The sequence below is a fragment of the Octopus sinensis genome, linkage group LG20, assembly GCF_006345805.1.
Source record: "Octopus sinensis linkage group LG20, ASM634580v1, whole genome shotgun sequence".
NCBI lineage: Eukaryota > Metazoa > Mollusca > Cephalopoda > Octopoda > Octopodidae > Octopus > Octopus sinensis.
In genome coordinates, this window is record NC_043016.1 from 24,136,085 (window position 1) to 24,157,762 (window position 21,678).

Genomic DNA, 21,678 nt, shown 5'->3' on the forward strand with positions numbered 1-21,678 from the left:
AGATGGAAGGAAGTCATAGATAATCAGGGAAAGTACATTGATGGTTAAATTACAATTAAATATAACATTTGATCACTTGTTTACTTTATTCAAAATTCGGACAGAACTTATGGGATTACCTGATAATACAAATAATTAAGGTTTTATATTTCGTGCTTTATCTGTTATCCAATAACAAGACTTATATTCTGATACTAGTATAATTTCTCCACCAATATTGTAAATTGCAGGCTGTACATCAGTATAATAATAATTAATGATTTCAACAATTAATAATTACATAAATAATGGATACTTACTGAATAATTACAATGAATAATAATTGCTTAATTAATAATTACAATGATTAATACAACAATTAATAATAGCACTATTTATTAATTGTCAGGTAACAATTATCTGAGGAGGGATCAGTTGTCTTTTGGAACCAATATCAAACAGGGGGCAGTTATCCAGGGAGAGGCAGTTGTCTGGCAATGATATGGTGAGTAAGGTGTTGTAGTTGTTCTGATATTATGATTGACAAATCAGTGAAAGTAACTTATCATGTCGAGTTCAATGATTTAGTAGGAATGCCACCAAAAACTATCTTCATAGAAAGTAGAAAGTATCATATGTAAATTAAGTTAATAACTACCCTCCATCTCTAAGCTACGAGGGTAGTGTTTACATGGGTTTATGAGTATCAGATCATCCCTGGTTCTATAATACAAAATTCTTGTTTTAAAGTGGTCTAAATTAAAACTTTCCAGCAAAATTTCATGCTAATATTTCAAGCACCAACTTAATGATGACAAAGTTGAGACTTTCTTAGGGTGAATGCGACAATATTACAGCACTCCTATAATACATCCACATTAAGTAGGATATACAGGTTGCCATTGTATCTCTGCGATACTGCCTCTGTCACTAATATCTAATTTTTAAATTCATTACTTTTAAAATTAAATGAAGCAAAGGCAGCATATTTCAACAGAAATATGATCCTAAAGTGGTTAAAATGATCTAAATTAAAATCTGAGGTAAGTGTAATCAGCTAGCCCTCTCTCCTAAAATTTCAGACCTTGTGCCTATTGTAGAAAGGATTATTATTATTATTATTATTATATTATTATTATTATTATTATTATTATTATTATCATTATTATTATTATCATTATTATTATTATTATTATTATTATATATTATTATTATTAATGTTGTTGTTATTATTATTATTATTATTATTATTATTATTATTATTATTATATATTATTATTATTATTATTATTAATGTTATTATTATTATTATTATCATTATTAATGTTATTATTATTATTATTATCATTATTAATGTTATTATTATTATTATTATTATTATTATTATTATTATTGTTATTATTATTATTATTATTATCATTATCATTATTATTATTTAAGATGGTGAGTTGGCAGAATCATTAACATGCCAGGCAAAAATGATTAGCAGTATTTTGTCCATCCTTAGATTCTGAGTTTAAATTCTGCTGGGGTTGACTTTGCCTTTCATTCTTTTTAGGGTTGATAAATTAAGTACCAGTGAAACACTAGGGTTAATCTAATTGACTAATCCCATCCCCCAAAATTTCAAGCCTTGTGCCTATAGCAGAAAAGATTATTATTATTTAAGGTGGCAAGCTGAGCAAAATACATTTTTATGTTCTGAGTTCAAACTCTGCTGGGGTTGACTTTGCCTTTCATCCTTTCAGGATCGATAAAATAAGTACCAGTTCAGCACTGGGATCAGTGTAATTGACTTATTCCCTCCCCGAGCTTGCTGGGTTTGTGCCAAAAATTTAAAACCATTATTATTATTATTATTATTATTATTGTTATCATCATCATCATCATCATCATCATCATCATCATTATTATTATTATTATTAAGGTAGCAATCTGGCAGAATTATTAAAATGTTACTCAGTTTTTTGTCTGGCATGCTGTTTGCTTTTAGACTCTGTGTTCAAGTTCTAACAAGGACAACTTTGCCTTTAATCCCTACAGAATTGATAAAATTGCTGGCCGTGAGCCAAAATTTGAAAGAATTATTTGAAAGGTAAATTGTCAGAATCATTAGTACATCAGACAAAAGATCTAGTGGCATATTTTCTGACTCTTTACATCCTGAGTTCAAATTCTGCTACGGTTGACTTTGCCTTTCATCCTTTCAAAATCAATAAGTACCACTGAGGTTGATGTAATTGACCAGCATTCTCTCCCACAAAAAACTTCAGGCCTATAGTAGAAAGGATTATTATTATTATTATTATTATTATTATTATTATTATTATTATTGCCTTTGCACAGCTTCTAACGCTGGAGATGTACTACAGTGTCATCTGTTCACTACCAGTGAACTAAGGTAACACTTCTTATTTTTCGAGCACCTTCTGGAGTATTCAAGCAGTTCCAAGCAGTGCTGTTTTCTGCAAGTGCTCCTCCCTTATTGCAGCCCCTATTTGTTCCATGTACTTCTCAAGATTTTTGCTCACTGTTCCAAGGGCTCCAATGATTATTGGCACTACTGCTACTTTTCCATCGACCATAACTGCTTAACTTCCCTATCATCATCATCCTCATCATCATCATCATCATTATCATCATCATCACCATCATCACCATCATCATCATTATCATCATCATCATCACACCGCCACTGCCACCACCACCACCACCACCACCACCACCATCATCATCATTATTATTTAAGGCATCATCAAGCTGGCAGAATCACTAGCATGCCAGGCAAAATGCTTAGCAGTATTTTGTCCATCTTTACGTTTTGAGTTTAAATTCTGCTGAGGTCGACTTTCATCCTTTCAGGGTCAGTAAATTAAGCACCAGTGAACCATTGGGGTTGATGTAATTGACTAGTCCCCTCCCACCAAATTTCAGGCCTTGTGCCTTTAGTAGAAAAGATTATTATTATTATTATTATTATCATTATTATTATTTAAGGCAGTGAGATAGCAGAATCATTATCATGCTGGGTGAAATGCTAAGCAGCATTTTGTCTGTCTTTACATTCTGAGTTCAAATGATCAACCTTGCCTTTTGTTCTTTCAGGGTCAATAAAATAAGCATCAGTTGAGGACTGGTTTTGATGTAATAGACATACCCCTATCCCAAAATTGATGACCTTATGCCAAAATTTGAATTCATTATTATTATTATTATTATTATTATTATTATTATTATTATTATTATATTATTATAACTTGGGTTTTGTTGGGACTAGTGGAGTCTTGTATAAGTAGTGGGCTTGCTACCTGCAGCCTATATATAATACCATGTTATTTGTTCTCTTCAACTAATACTTTCCTGATTATTCTGGTCATGCCAAGGAGGCAAACCTTTTGCAACAGCTCTACTGGGTACTCTGTTCCCGTTTCCTTTATATTCCTCTCAATACCTTTTGTCTATGTCCCTAAGGCCGCAACAATAATTGGCACTTTCTTCACATTTTTCATCTTCCACAGTCAGATGTATACAATCCTCCTAAATAGGAGGTAGCCTATTTTGGGGGTTTTTTTTTTCCTTCCTTCCTTAACTGTTCATGGGTCTATTATTTCTGAGTGACAGACATCAGGATTATTTTTTACTTCGTGGACATTGCTCCTGAGCAAATGAGTAAAGCCTGCAGCCAACCAATTGTTTTATTAAACTTAATCATGTGCATATAGTTACAAGGTTCTTAACAGATCACTTATGGAGTGATCAAAATGGAGAAATATTATCTTCATTGGTTCGCCAATCTTACCTTTACAGGTAATAAATAATGCTTTTATCTTTATTAAAACCAATCCCCACCTGACTCTACTGTTGCTGTTATTCCGCTTGTTTCATCTTTCTCTGGAAGAAAGATTAGAAATATGAAAATATGTTTTGACATTAGTTAGGTTGCTTCAAGTTGTATTCTTTTATTCTTTTACTTGTTTCAGTCATTTGACTGTGGCCTTGCTGGAGTACCACCTTTAATTGAACGAATCTACCCCAGGAGTTATTCTTTTGTAAGCCTAGTACTTATCCTATCAGTTTCTTTTGCTGAACTGCTAAGTCAGGGATGTAAACACACCAACATCAGTCATCAAGTGATGGTGGGGAGACAAACACAGACACACAAATACATACACATATATATATATATATATATCACTGTGATCACCGTGACCGACCAGGCTATCAGATGTTGCTACACATCGCTGGTCACAATGCGCTTCGCATTGTTTTAGCCTTAAAATGATGCCGCCCCGCACGCTAAGCGAGCAGGCCAACAGAAGAAAGAGAGAGAGAAAGTTGTGGCAAAAGAGTACAGCAGGGATCACCCCCCCCTGCTGGAGCCTCATGGAGCTTTAGGTGTTTTCACTCAATAAACACTCACAATGACCAGTCTGGGAATTGAAACCACAATCCTACAACCACTGGGCCATTGAGTCTCCATATATATAAATAAATAAATATATATATATATATATATATATATATATATATATATACATACATATATATATATATATATATATATATAATATATATATATATAATATATATATATATATATATAAGCATCAAATAATCAATAGAAAGTTTAACAGACAATGTAGGCTCTTTGAGTGACCTAGTGCACATCAGGTTAATTTAACTTCATACTTAAGAAAGTCATGCCAAAACATAGATTTTTTTCTTCTGCATATGGAAAGGTTTGTGTTATCTCTACACTGTACTGAGTAAGAATCTCATTGAAAGTGTTGATTAAATTATTTTACTAAACCTAATTATCTAATTAGAAAATATTCAATATATAATTAAATACAATTAGTAGAATATTACTGAATAAACTTCTGAAATATTTAAGATAGTTATCAATAAAGTAATAATGATGATTTAGATAGAGATAAGTTGAGGAACTTAATAAGTAAGATGTCTGACATGAAACACAAGGTAACTGTTTCACTTACACTTTATGGATAATAATTAATTTTCAAACTCTATTGAGACAGATGCTGCTGTGCATTGTTGGATCTGGAAACGATCTTCAGCCTTTATAGAGTATTTAACAACTACATTAAGTTGAAATTATTGTAATTTAATCAACAGCTGAGCTATTGTCCTCTTCATTAACATTTTTGACATTGTTTAATCAACACAGTCTATAACGTTCACTTTGGTTTCTAAATTTATATAATAATAATGATAAGTGTGTGGGGGGGGGGGGTGCGTGTGCATGTAAGCTCTCTAAGAATCCATAAGCCTGAAAAAAAATGCACTCATATTTATTTAAACTGAATGTTTGTTTCATGGCTCAAGTTTCAGCCTACTGTGATCTCTTGCCTGAAGATCACAATGGTGTGCAACTTGAGATGCAAGGCAAGCATTCAGTTTAAACAAAACCATATCCTCTACAGCATGTATTGTCATTTCTTACACACTGCACCCCACCACTCACACACACACACACACACACACACACACACGTGATTTATAGAAAATGATATTTTAAAAAATTTCCATTTTTCAACAGCTATGAAACTTTTGTTTTTTAATTCTTCCTGGTGTGTGTGTGTGTGTGTGTGTGGTGTGTGTGTGTGTGTGTGTGTGTATAGATAGATATACAGATAGATAGATAGATAGATAGGTAGAGAGAGAGAGAGAGAGAGAGAGAGAAAGAGGGAGAGAGAGAGACTTTATGCATTTGTTTTGCAAGATTCTTGCAACATGAAATTTGTTTGTTGAAACAGATATTGTTATATTTGGGATAGTCATCTTTTGCTGATTAAACATGCGCACACAATATTTCATCTTCAATATCACTTTATTATTATTATTATTATCATTATTATTATTATTATTATTATTATTATTATTATTATTATTTGTTTATTTGTCAGTGTAAGTTCTTTCATCACATATTCTGTGACTTCTTTGGTGACTTTCTGTTCCATATGTCACCTCTTGTCCTGCCCATTCCTTTTTTGACAAAATGGAATAAACAGGACAAGAGGAGACACATGGGACAGAAAGTCACCAAAGAAGTCACAGAATGTGTGACGAAAGAACTTTCATTGACATGATGATGATGATGATGATGATATACATGTATATTTATACTCTAGAGGATGATCATTTTATTTCTTTACTGCCCACAAGGGGCTGCACACAGAGGGGACAAACAAGGACAGACAAATGGATTAAGTCAATTATATTGACCCCAGTACGTAACTGATACTTATTTAATCGACCCCGAAAGGATGAAAGACAAAGTCGACCTCGGCAGAATTTGAACTCAGAGCATAGTGGTAGACGAAATACCGCTAAGCATTTCGCCCGGCATGCTAGCATTTCTGCCAGCTCGCAGCCTTTCTGGGGAATGATCATCTATTGCCAATTAAACACCAACACTATTTATTTGATCTTCACTTTATTATTATTATTTTTAGTTTGTCTGTCAAAGATCTAAGATAACTGACAGTATTCATAAAAGAAGTATCTTCCTTTCATAGGGTTATCTTGAGATGATGATTTGCTTTTATTTAGATATAATATGAACCCTCAATCAGCTGATAGGTTCCATAAACACTTTTATTGGGGTTTTTATTTTCAACCCTTTAGCATTTAAACTGGCCATATCCAGCCCAAATATTCTGCCAGTTTTATGTTAGGACTGGCCATATTCAGCCTCTCACACCTACCCTATAATGTCATTCTAAAAATAAATAATCACATCATTGAAATCCAAAAGCTATGAAACAATGAAATGGTTAATTCATAACAATGCCAATAAATAAGTATTACATTAAACAGAATAATCTAAATGCTAAAAGGTTAAACAAGTAAGATCCAAATCGCTGTTGAAGAGAACAAAAAAATAACATTCCTAGATATAACACTAAATTTATCTAGTAACATATTTAGTTCATATGAAAAAAGATCTTTTGTATGTCTATAATCTAATCACTTTAGTTAGGAATGTTTTTTAAGAATTCCATCAATCAACTGTAATGGAAAGGTATTCAATGAATTGGGTAAATGGTAAAGATCCCTTTTGGTCATGAATGACCATGGGATTGCACCTAGAAAGCTACCCTCCAAAGCACAAGTCTGAGCAAGATTATTTGTGGAAGGCCAGCAGTCGCCCATGCATACCATCCTCCCCTCTCCACGCCACTGATGTTATCCAAGAGAAAGGCAAAGGCTGATACAGCTAGGCACCAGTGACATTGCAATTCGTTTCTACAGCTGAGTGAAGTGGAGCAACATAAAATAAAGTGTCTTGCTCAAGAACACAGCACACAGCCCAGTCACTACCACATGATTGCGAGCCTGATGCTGTAACTACTGAGCCATGCACCTTCACATTCAATGAATCATTTCATGAATATAATAAAGCACTCACAAAGAATGATTATAAAGAGACAATTTAATGCATGAAATATATGTCCATTCACCCCAACAGAAAATAAAAACGAAGCCGAAAAAAACCAGTCATTTGGTATGATGCAATTTTCCAGTTTTCACTCAAGTAACCAAAATTTAAAAAAAAATTATTTGATAACCATGTTCACAAATAGAACAAATTATTCACTAGACACAGTTAAATTCCCATATTCAACTTCTCACAATTTTGCACAACCAAACATTCAAGTGAGGTCGTTGCCAGTGCTGCTGGACTGGCTCCTGTGCAGGTGGCACTTAAAAAGCACCATTTGAGCATGGCCATTGCCAGTACTGCCTTAGTGGCACGTAAAAGCACCCACTACACTCTCGGAGTGGTTGGCATTAGGAAGAGCAACCAGCTGTAGAAACTCTGCCAGATCAAGATTGGAGCCTGGTGCATCCATCTGGTTTGCCAGACCTCAGTCAAATCGTCCAACCCATGCTAGCATGGGAAGCGGATGTTAAACGATGATGATGATGATGATGATAAATCATCTCTTCAAACACAAACAGAAAGATATTTACTCTAACAATGCAAGCCCCCCACCCCCACCCCATATAATTTCAGTTGACTTGATTATAATTATACCCCCTTGGAGGACAATATCTTGTCAAAAATATGTCTACAAAGTAGCGGTAAAACTGTTTTTTAAAAATGTGTTTAAACCAATACTGGAACAGGAACAAATCAGTATTAACATAATTTTTCATATATTCACAGAAATATAAAAGCTAGTACCTCCACTGTTAACACATACATGGCAGCTAAAAGATTTTAGTATAAATTTTAATATTGCAAATGATCCTAACAAGGGCCAAACCATGTGAAAAAAGAAAAGCACCAACTTTGCACATTAAAAAGTACAGGGTCGTCATTTTCAGGATTAACTCATCTGAGTACATCTGTGGTGTATGTTTGAGCTTCTTCATCTTGATGGGTGTGAAGGATGCCAGCACTTGAGGTGGCTGTTTAGGCTGAGGAAAGCAAAGCATAGAAGAACCAGGGCCATTTATCACAGGGGAGGGTTAACGGAGGATGAGGAAGTACAAGTCAGCCTTTGTGTCTTCAACATCTGATCTCTACCTTTTGATATCTGTTATTTCCATTTGGGCTGTGTCCCTTGATGATGATATGCCACCACTTTGAGCAGTACTGTTATCTAAAGAACAATTATTAAATAGAAATTCTGAACTCATCTCTAGCTGCTACTACCACACCTATAGTTCATTACAACATTTAAACCCATAGACATCTCAGACAGGTAAACCACCATAGCTGAATGTGATTCATATAATTTTCTTAAACACCCAAAAGTTTTTGCTTAGTCATGCTGTTTATTTATATATATATACATTTCTTTAAGCAAATACAACAGATAAATCCCAGATAGTCATTTACTGTGTTACCTATGACCTATACCAAGTGTGTCAGCACAACAAGGAAATTATTTACTACACAGCTAAATAAAATTGAAGTTTATAATGACCATACCCCATTTCTCTCATGTTTGCTTGTTCAACCTATCTCTTTATCATTCCTTTTCTCCTCGTGTTATACTTGGTTTTTACTGATAACTTGCACACCTAAACTATACTGCCAAACATACATAAATTATCCAGAAAACAGCAACACGTTTTGAGATTCAGGTGCATTTTCAAATACCAAACCAGTTTTGGCAATTTTTGGCTTATCAATAATATAAAATAAAGGCTTTAGGAGAGTTTAAAATTACAAGATGAAATTCAGCAAAGCCTGTTTAAACAATCAAATTTAAAAACAACTATATGGTTTGAGATTTGGTACATTTTCAAACCCCAAAACAAATCCTCCTACATGTAGATGTCCTTTACTTGTTTCAGTCATGTGATTGTGGCCATGCTGGAGCACCACCTCTAGTCGAGCAAATCGACCCCAGAACTTATTCTTTGTAAGCCTAGTACTTATTCTATCGGTCTCTCTTTTGCCAAACCGCTAAGTTACGGGGACGTAAACACACAAGCATCAGTTGTCAAGCGATGTTGGGGGGGGACAAACATAGACACACAAACACACACACACACACACACACATATATATATATATATATACATATATATATATATATATATAATATATATATATATATATATATATATATATATATACATATATACGACAGGCTTCTTTCAGTTTCCGTCTACCAAATCCACTCACAAGGCTTTTGTTGGCCCGAGGCTATAGTAGAAGACACTTGCCCAAGGTGCCATGCAGTGGGACTGAACCTGGAACCATGTGGTTCGTAAGTAAGCTACTTATCACACAGCCACTCCTACGCCTTTTAAAAATACATATTATATAAGTAAAGCATGCACAATGACCTCATTCATACTGGACCCTGACCAGTGGGGATGTTTATGACTGGACAACAGTTTGTGCACATTTGCAAGAGTAATGTATTATTTGAATTTCTACTTGGCAAATATTGCATGTTTGAATATCCATGCAACTTCATTTGCTATTTGTGTGTGATATAAGCCATTGAAACATTTTCATTGCTTTTTTTTTTCTTAAAAACAATAACACTTCTTTCATTTGGTTTGTATCAAAAGGGTGATGATAATGTGAATGAGATGGCTTAATTTTTCACTTCGCACAAACATAAATAAGATAACAGTATTTACAATGATAATGTGTTTAGTAACGAATCCTAACTCTATTAAAAATGCATCAAAGTGTGTGTGGCAGTATTTAGGCAGTAATTTTTTTATTGCCTTATAAATGCACATTCTTTTAATTTAATTGTTCCTCTTCTACATCTATTTACATTTTCCACTGTTGATGTTTTTCTTACCAGCATTCTACTAAATTAATATTTAATTGTTTTTAACAGAGGTAAATCTAATTTTAGAATTTTTCTTTTCAATATAAGTAATAAAATAACATACACACATTGCTATTAAATATCGGTAAATTTCTTGAACGAATCTGACATTCAAAACTGTTTAATCATGCTTCATAAATGTATGATGCTTCAAGAGAAGGGGCGAGACACTTAGCAACAGCTTTTTTGTGATGGTTTTAGTGAAACATATCAACCTAACTAGCCATAAATTTTTTTTAATATTTTGGAAAACATTAAAAATATTTCAAATGAATATGTCAGCCCTGATCCAACAGACATCATCAATTAGTAAAACCTCTATGTAGTTGCTCAACATGCTAGAAATAGCAGCCAAATCTCCCTTAAACTATATCTTACTGGAAGACATGGGATGAAGTGGTGAAGGCTGTCCTCAGAAGTCTGAGCTTAAGGGATGAGATGATGAAGGACAGGATCTCTGGTGATATGAGGTTCTCAAAAAGACTTGACCACCTCAGCAAAATAATAGTGCAGAATATTTAAACACTATTAATAAACAAGAGTTTTCAATTGTTATTCCAGAAGACAAACACATTCCTATAGCTGGTAATCAATCATACAATCATCTACAACTGGCACAATTACTGCAACTTCTTCTGCAGCCAAATTTGGAAACAGTGCAATAGCAAAGATTTGGAAACGGTGCAACAGCAAAGACTTTATCCAGGACAGTCGCCAGCTAACAGACCAGACTAAACTGACAATTTTTAATATGAAACTTAGGGATCTCTAATATATCTTCTTTTAATATGCTACTGGCATAAATAAACTTGTTTCACGTTGGCAAAACTGTGTTGATTCTGATGGTATTTATTTCGATTAATAAAGTTTTGTTTGAGCCAACATATGTGCATCTGAATTTAAAGGTTAAAAGCCACAAGAACTTTCTTGACAACCTAATAATGACTTGTGAGCATTTTTAACAAATGTTAGCTGTCATGGAAGCAGACCACAGATAGTAGACAGTAGCTTTAATAATTTATCTTCATGGAAATGTGTAAAAATAAAAAATTCAACTGACAGAACTTAGAATCATATGTACTTAAAATCATATACTCTTTACTTTTTACTCTTTTACTTGTTTCAGTCATTTGACTGCGGCCATGCTGGAGCACCACCTTTAGTTGAGCAAATCGACCCCCAGGACTTATTCTTTGTAAGCCTAGTACTTATTCTATCAGTCTATTTTGCCGAACTGCTAAGTTACGGGGACGTAAACACACCAGCATCGGTTGTCAAGCAATGTTGGGGGGACAAACACAGACACACAAACATATACACACACATACATACATATATATATATATATATATATCACGTGATCACGTGACCGACCAGACCATCAGATGTTGTTACACATCGCTGGTCACAATGCGTTTGCATTGTTTTAGCCTTTGAATGACGCCACCCCGCTGGGCTAAGCGAGCAGGCCAACAGAAGAAAGAGTGAGAGAAAGAGTGGAGAAAGAGTACAGCAGGGATCACCACCCCCTGCCGGAGCCTCGTGGAGCTTTTAAGTGTTTTCACTCAATAAACACTCATAACACCCGGTCTGGGAATCGAAACCGCGATCCTGCGACCGCGAGTTCGCTGCCTTAACCACTAGGCCATTGCACCTCCACACATATACATATATATGGAAAAATGGAAAAAAATTATGGTAAATTATTTTTAAAATCGTAGACTCATTGTAGACGCGCGCTAATACCCAGACGGGCTTGATATGAATCACGACTATAAGATACCCGAATTTGGTGAAACTGCACCGCAAAATGTGGGAGTAGTTAGGAATCCAAATCGTAGGAGACAGACACTCACACAACTACAGTTTTATATATATACTAGCAGTATCGCCCGGCGTTGCTCGGGTTTGTAAGGGAAATAACTATATAAGCATTTTTAGAGAGTTACTTCCCTTATAAATTCAGGCTTTCTTAGCCATTTTTGTTTTGGTATCTTCAAGCCATGAAGTCGTTGTTCTAAAAGAACGCTGGTTTCCTTCACAACGCATTACGACGTTGATTTCTTTACACTCCCTTCCCCACAGCTTCACGAGGGAGGGAAGGGGGAGAAGCAAACAGGTGCAGCTGTGAGCGTGGACGCCAACTCCGCCGCCATCGACACACGATGCATTTTATGCATTAAAATGGAATAAAAAATGATGTTAAATTATTTTTAAAATTGTAGACTCATCGTTGACGTGCGCTAATAGTCAGACGGGCTCGATATGAATCACGACTATAAGATACCTGGTTTTGGTTAAACTGCACCGCAAAATGTGGGAGGAGTTAGGAATCTAAATCGAAGGGGACAGACACTCACACAACTAGAGTTTTATATATATAGATATATATATATATATATATATACGATGGGCTTCTTCAGTTTCCATCTACCAAATCCACTCACAAGGCTTTGATCAGCCCAAGGCTATAGTAGAAGACACTTGCCCAAGGTGCCACGCAGTGGGACTGAACCCGGAACCATGTGGTTGGTAAGCAAGCTACTTACCACACAGCCACTCCTACGCCTATATGCACAAAATTCAAATCAAAACAACCAAATTTAGTTTAACAACATTATGCTTTATGTAGGAAATGGTTCTGTAGTGGAAGCAAAGGGCAAAATTATTATACCTCAGGGAAGTAACATTGTTCAAGATTTCAATGATCTCATTCCCTCTATTTTCAATAAAAATGTTACACAGGAATGCATTGCAGAACTGGAAAAATTTTCAAAAATTGTTACTTTAAGACCAAAAAATATTGATGTTGATCTCATCAATGAGGAAATACTAAAACCGTTTCCAGAAGAAAAGGTTCTCTTCAGTTGTTATCAATGTTTGCATCAAGATGGGTCTTAAGAATTCACTACAGAGTACTTAATAAATATGCTAAATATTTCAGGCTTACCATCAAATATATTAAGATTAAAGACTAATACTGTAATTATTCTCTTACATACAATTGACCAAGCTAATGACATATGTAATGGTACATGTTTGGTTATTCAAGACATTCAAGAAAAAGTCATTAACCCTTTCGTTACCATATTATTTTGAGATGCTCTGTGTTTCTTTCAATTAATTTTAAATATAACAAAAAATTTAGTAAAATAACTTAGTTATCATTAAGCTAGTTTTAGGAACATAAATTGTGACTAAGGTTTGGTAGAAGATTTTAATTAAAATCTTATGAAAACAGGACATTTGTACTACAGAGTCAGAGGCGGTTTCAGCCGGGTTGGTAACGAAAGGGTTAAGGCAAGAATTATAACTGACAGTTCACATCACAAAAAGCTATTTATTCCAAGAGTTACCATTTCTTCAGTTTGGTGAAGAGTTACTGTTTGCATTAATTAGACAACAGTTACCTATTAAATAAGCAATGGTAATTAACAATGACAAGGACAAACATTTGAAAAACTTACTTTATATTTACCAAAACCTGTATTTACACCTGTACAACAATATGTTGCCTTCTCCAGAGTGTCCACAGGACAAACATGCCACAAAAAATGTTGTTTACAAGGAAGAAAATCTCTTTTTAGAAAGACTGGCAATGAAGCCAACAATGCAGATTTCAGCTGTATACAACAGCAAACAATATCCATCTTAACATCAACCTTGGCATCGTTTACACATAAATCACAAAATATGGAAACAATGAAACAATAATTTAAAAAGCCTGGAGTGAATTTGAAGTTTGAAAGTAGTTTAGCATATTGTAAGCTGCTATAAGGCAAGTTAAGCTATAAAATACCTAGAAATGTTGGGTTTATAAACCTCTCCTTATCCTCCATTCCCTTTCTCCCCTAGCTTTCCAACTAGAGCAGCCATGTCTCCCTATCTTCCTCTAACTCTTTCTCACTCCCTTTCCAGCCTTTCTTTCCTAACTGGGTTACCATGTATCTCCTACCTTTCCCCACTCAAAGGGTCTTTGTCTGGAAAGTTACTTGGAGATCCCACCCATGCTGGTGCTATGTTAAAAGCACCTAGTGCATTCCGCAAAGTGGTTGGCATTAAGGAAGGACATCCAGCCAAAGAAACCATGTCACCGTGCTGGTACTACACAAAAACCACACAGTACACTCTGCTTTGGCATGGTTTTTAAGGCTCAATGCCTTCCCAAATGCCAGTCACTTTATAGACATTGGAGCCTAGTATAGTCTTCTGTTTTGCCAACTACTGTGAAACTGTCCCAATCTATGCCAGCATGGAAAACAAGCATTTAATAATGATGATGATTTTGACTTCAACTGAGGATGGACAAATTACATAATAATGAAATCATACTTATGCAATAACTTCCTTAACATAACTACCACCATTAAAAAAGAACAATTCAGCAGAAACACAATAATCAGTAACAATATACAACAATAGAGGCGCAATGGCCCAGTGGTTAGGGCAGCGGACTCGCGGTCGTAGGATCGCGTTTTCGATTCCCAGACCGAGGCTCCGGCAGAGGGTGGTGGCAACCCCTGTTGTACTCTTTCGCCAGAACTTTCTCTCACTCTCTCTTCCTGTCTCTTGAGTAATGCTGCGATGAACTGTGTTGTGAGTGTTTATTAAGTGAAAATACCTAAAGCTCCACGAGGCTCCGGCAGGGGATGGTGGTGATCCCTGCTGTACTCTTTCACCACAACTTTCTCTCACTCTTACTTCCTGTTTCTGTTGTACCTGTATTTTAAAGGGCCGGCCTTGTCACTCTCTGTGTCACGCTGAATATCCCTGAGAACTACGTTAAGGGTACACGTGTCTGTGGAGTGCCCAGCCACTTACACGTTAATTTCACGAGCAGGCTGTTCCGTTGATTGGATCAACCGGAACCCTCATCGTCGTAACCGACGGAGTGCTTCCACAACAATAGATTCAAAACAAACATTCATCAAGGTACATCTATTTTATTTTTTTACTTTTTACTTTAAGTTCCTTTACTTTTTTATAATATCAATTTAACAGTTTCTTTCAAAATTAGTATTACTTCATTTAGATGCATTAATACTTTCAAATAGTGAATAAATATTTATTAAGTAACAAAAACAAACAAACAATACAGATCTATCGCAACCGTTATGGAGATGCATAATTTGTAGAATTTTCCAGTGAAACAAACATTCCTGATAGACTCACTAAAATCTCAGGAATAACCTGGAAGTTATACAATAATCTAAGAAAGCCCATGTGTAACATGTAAAGGCTGAAGTAACAATATGCATGAAAAATATATATTTAGTAATAATTCCAGTGTACTTTAATAATGCACAAAGTATTTCTTTCAATAGCAGAATTTGTTGAAGCAGACTTTCTATAGCAGGATGCCTTTCCTGTCATGAACCCTCAACTGTTTCCAAGTAAGGTGAATATATATACATATATATATATATATGTATATGTTCTTTTATTCTTTTACTTGTTTCAGTCATTTGACTGCAGCCATGCTGGAGAATATATATATACACTTATATGCTTACACATATACAACAGGCTTCTTTCAGTTTCCATTTACCAAATCCACTCACAATGCTTTGGTCAGTCCACAGCTATAGTAGAAGACACTTGCCCAAGGTGCCATGCAGTGGGACTGAACCTGGAAATATGTGGTTGGGAAGCAAGCTTCTTATCACACAGCCATTCCTGCACCTAGACGTTAAAAAAAATATATAAATGGCTGTGTGGTAAGTAGCTTGCTTACGAACCACATGGTTCCGGGTTCATTCCCAATGCGTGGCACCTTGGGCAAGTGTCTTCTACTATAGCCTCGGGCTGACCAAAGCCTTGTGAGTGGATTTGGTAGATGGAAACTGAAGGAAGCCCATCATATATATGTATAAATATATATGTATGTGTGTGTGTGTATGTTTGTGTATCTGTGTTTGTCCCCCCAACATCGCTTGACAACCGATGCTGGTGTGTTTACGTCCCCGTAACTTAGCGGTTCAGCAAAAGAGACCGATAGAATAAGTACTAGACTTACAAAGAATAAGTCCTGGGGTTGATTTGCTCGACTAAAGGCGTTGCTCCAGCATGGCTGCAGTCAAGTGACTGAAACAAGTAAAAGGGTAAAAGAGAAAAAGTACTGAGTTACATTTGTTCAACTTAAACCCTTCAAAGCTGGGCCTCAGCATGACCACAGTCCAATGACTTAAATAAAAATAAAAGACAATATCTATATTAAAAAATAATTGGTATAAAAATACTTAAAATTGAAATGGACCACACACACACACACTGCTTTGTACCGTAAAGGGATATACATGTTTTAGAGTTGTATGGTAAAAATACATAGTTTTCTGAATATCTTAGCATTTTCCAATTTGCCTTACACACAATTTGTGACACACAAGCAGACCATGATGGCACACAAGTGCACCACTACACAGCAGGTTTTTATATATATATATATATATATATATATATATATATAATATATATATATATATATATATATATGAGAAAGAGAGAGTTTATTAAATCAGTCTTTTCTAAAATGGATACTTTAGAGTTGTTTTGATTCAGCAGTCTCAGGCTTTTCATCTAATCTTCAAAACTGCCAGTGTCAAACCCCTAAAACCTATGCCTTTAGTCATGAATGAATACTCTTACATCCTGACCTTCAAAGTCATCTCACTCTTATATTCTTCTTATTCAGTATGGGCATTAACATTTTATAGTTTACAACAATGCACATAATAATGTTGTGTAAACACACATACTCTGTTATATCCACATTTTTATTGTTGCATCAAAATAACAAAAATATTGATTTATAAGACAAACACCAGGTCTCAAATTTCTTGAAGGACTTCATTATTGCTGTATCGACCAGATTAATCTTTTGTTTGGTTATGTAATAAGTGCTTGTGTAAAAATTTTGTTTCTTTAATCAAATACTACAGATAAGTAGCAGTGTCTGTTATATTCTTAAACATTGCTCGTCACAATGTACTTCTATTCTTCCTCCGTATTGCATCTTTCTCTTTCATTTAGGCCATAACTTTTTGCCTATGTCATCTTTTTGTTGAATTGGTGGTCTTCCAATTGGACTTGTCTAATCTATAGGATACTAATTGACACTGCATAAATCTAACAGTTGTTTGTGAGCCTTGAGATAAGTCCACCCTAGCAAAACTTGAGTTTTTTTTTATTCTGCTTCATTTCCTAATTAGCTTGCTTTGATTATGCTCTCACAAGGGTATTTCTGGCATGGATCTTTCCATGGCCTCACTGTTATTCACTGATCTTCCCATATCTCACTTAAGCAAAATAGTGATAATAAGATGGTAATATTGAAGATATTGTCACATACACTCTTGACCACCTGTGAACTCATCTCTGATCAAGATGGAAAATTCTTTCTACCCTGCTCTTGTTCTGCACAAAATTTCAATATTCATATCTTGATATATATTCACTCTCTGTCCCAAATAAATGTGTTCCATCACCTCTTCAGTTTCCAATCTTACCACCATTAAACTTTATGGTACATTTTCAGAACTTGTGCCATTTGTTTTCCTGCAGTTTATTTTAAAGTCTACTGCCAAACTGTGGGTGAATGGTTTTATCAGCATTGTTTGTAGCATTGAGGTTTCTTCAATGAGCACATTCTCATCTGCAAATCAGAGCTATGTTAGTAGTTTGCTCTTGATGTTGATGCTACCTTTCCAGTCAGTGTTTCAGATGACTGTTTCAAGACATTCAGAGAACTATACAAAGATAACATCTCTTTGTTTCAATGCGCATCATGATTAATCTTCTCAGATACAAGAATGTACCTCAGATATAGCTCCGTTGTCACCATCCAAAGCAGTTTCAATGTATTGTCCCTCATTCCTTGCATTTCTAAATGCTTCAGTACTTCATTCATCTCAATGCTGCCAAAGGCCCTTGTTTAATCTATAAAGATAACATAAAGAGGCAGCTGATACTCTTTCACTGGTTTTTGCTGAGTTAGAGTTAATATGTAGTCTTATCCTGCCATAGTTGTTCCAAAAACCTGCTTGTTCCAGTCATTGTTTTTCATTAAGATGGTTCAAAAGTCATGTATGTGTGTGTGTGTGTGTATTTACTTATATTATATATTGATCATTCATTTTTATACTTTTTGAGATCTAGTTATAAGTTAGGTTTTATAAAAATATATATTATTTGTTATTTATGTATTGGTTTATGTCTATCACTGTTTGAGTTGCATAATAGTTGTTTTATCTCTAATTTAGATTTTATATATATATACATGTCTATGACATTTGTAAACAGTTTGCAGTGGTGAGACAAGGTATATGGGACAATAGTTTCTCAGATTCTTCCTATCACTCTTCCAATAAAAGTAAGATAATATATAAAATATAATATATAATATAATTTATAATATATATTATATACAAAGTAAGATTATATTACAACACAGCCAGGTGTGCAAGCCTGTGTGCAAGTGTGTGTTTGAATGAGTAAATTTATATCTACTCTCATCTTCACATATATTCCCTAACTGTAAACAAAAGCCTCTCTCTTCATGCACAGTGCCCTTTGCTTGTAGACCAGACAAATTCATGCGTCCTTACATGCTTGGATTGCAAATTTCAAGTTTGTTTCCCCAAAATGTATGAAAGACCTTAAACAATAAAAGGAATGGCTAGCTATTTCTTCATACAGACCATTCTGTTTTCAGTATTTGGACAACATGTTCCAGACATTCAAAGCAGCAGATTATTTTGTGTTTCAAATGTTAAGTCCTGTTTATTAATTAACTACCTAACATTAAAAGAATGAGAGTAACATGACAAAAATGATATTGCCCTCTAGTTTTGATAGCTTGCAAGTGATATCTCATTTGTCATGCTACTTGCTTGTAATGGATCTGACACGTTTGATATTTTATAATGATTGCACTTTCTCTTCTCACACATCCTCCCTGGTCACTGGTAAATATCATCATCTCTAACATCACTGCAACCACTGTCATCTTCACCACCAGCACACTATTGTTGTCATCCCTACCATCATCAACATAATCCTCTGCAATACCACCAGTACTACTACTTCCATCATAATCATCATCATAGCAACAATGCTGGTGATGATGATTTTCATCCTCATTTTCATTATCACACTGATATCATCATTGTTGTCAGCCTCTTCATCATCTTCATCGTTAAACTTCTCATCAAATGGATACACATCATAGTTAATACTATAACAGACAAACTAAATTCGATATGACAATAATAAATATTTTTGTGGCTGCAGTTCCAACACAAAGTTGGACCAATCTATTCATAAATCAATAAGATCCAAAATAAATTTGTGAAGTGCACAGTTTAAAAACCAAATTGGCAGTTGTACAATTTGCTGACTGCTCTCGTGATATAGTTTGGCATTAGTCACTTTGTGGTGTTCCTGATATAGCTTTTGTTATTTGGTAAAAGCAGACCAGTTCCAATATAAGGTAAGAGATCAGACACAATAAGCTATATTAAGGATGACCAAAAACACATCTTTTGCATAATAGTTCTTAATGGGTTTTATTTGTTAGTATTAAGTGATGTGTTGTTTTGCTTCCACAGTGAAGAGAGACAGAGAAGGAATTTGGTAAAATAACTATACCAGTAAATATTTGGAGTGGATTGTTATCAACTGTGTTCTTCTTTGACATGGATGCAGCATGGCTAAGAAGTAAGCTTTGCTAACTTTTTAACTTGGTCAAGAAATCAGCTTTGCAACCATAAGCTTCAAAGTTTGACCCCATTCTATGACATAGCATCTTGAGCAAGTTTCTTTACCTAAGCCTTGTAAATGGAATGAAGTAGACCGAAACTTAGAAGCCTCTAATTCAAAGGTACATCTTCGTAACATATTATGTCATGCTGGTTCTGCCTGGAAATTATGTTAAGGGTACACATGTCTGAGGAATTCTCAGCCTTGTCACACTCTATGTCATGCTGATTCTGCCTGGAAATTATGTTAAAGGCATGCACATCTGTGGAATACTCAGTCACTTATTTGCATGTCAGTTCAATGACCCTGGTAGTTCAGCTAATCAAACAATTGAATCTGAATCCCTACTTGATGAACTTGAACCTGATAATGATCCATTCAATTACTCCTTCATTATGTTTCATAAAATTGCCATTCTTCATTCATTGCAAACTCCACCAAGGTCAACTTTGCCTTTCATCATTCCATGAGTCCACAAATAAGGTGCTTGTAACCTTACTACAATTAGGTGCTATGACTTACCTCCTTCCTCATATTCAAAGCTTTGTGCTTATGTTAGAACTAGTTGATGTACTCGGTAATTCTCCGGAAAGAGGGGCTTATCCCTTGGTCCATTCTCATAATTGTTTTGCTAATCCAATAACAACAATACAAAGTATGTTGCCCTTGAAACGGTTTTTGTGCATTTGCAGAGAACAGTGAACTGTCTTACACAGGATCTTGTTTTTAAGAATCCCAAATAAGTTATGAATACCCAAATTGTGAAGTTAGTTATGTAGTAACATGAAATTAGTTACTCGATAGTAAGAATTCAAATAATGTAGTCCCGAAAAGGGCTTTAATGCATTCCCAGAGTATATAGAACTTAGGAGGAAATACTAATAAGGTATGTATACTAAAATCATGAAACATGTTACGTAATAACAGGCTAATCAGAGAGGAGATAATAACAATTCAAAGTAAATAACTCTGTAAAGAGCTTTTGTGCATTCCCAGAGAATATTACCCTCATCAGCACTAGTGTTCATGAATAAGTCACTAGTATTCATAAATAAGTCATTAACTGAAATAAGTGGATCTATTGGTTAGGAAAATACTATTTACTTGTTTAAGGGTTGTACTGGATAAATTGCAAAAATAACTCTAATAGTTCAAATGCTGAGAAAAAAGCATGCTCAATTTGATTTATACCAAATGAATTAAGAAAATTGAATAGGTTATCTCCCTTGGCTATTAAAATCTGGCAAATTGGTTATTTCCCTTTGCTGTTAAAATCTGGTAAATGGGTTATTTCCCTTGGCTATTAAAATGAAATATATTAGATATATATAAGGATCCCTTCCAGGTGCCCTATTATCAATTGTTTTCAACAATCTGAGTATGCCATTAGATTTCCAGATATGAGTTCTCACGTTTTATCAAAATCGATACAACAATGTAGGAGGAGTTAGCTAACAACTCCACAAACGCACCCACAGACAGAATTTCCCACATACGTAGTAGATTTAATACACAAGAATGATTGAAATGGCAAAATAGTTATAGCAGTGCTAGGCAAGATGCTTTATCATATTTTGTACATTAATTAACTGTTTTGAATTCTAATCCC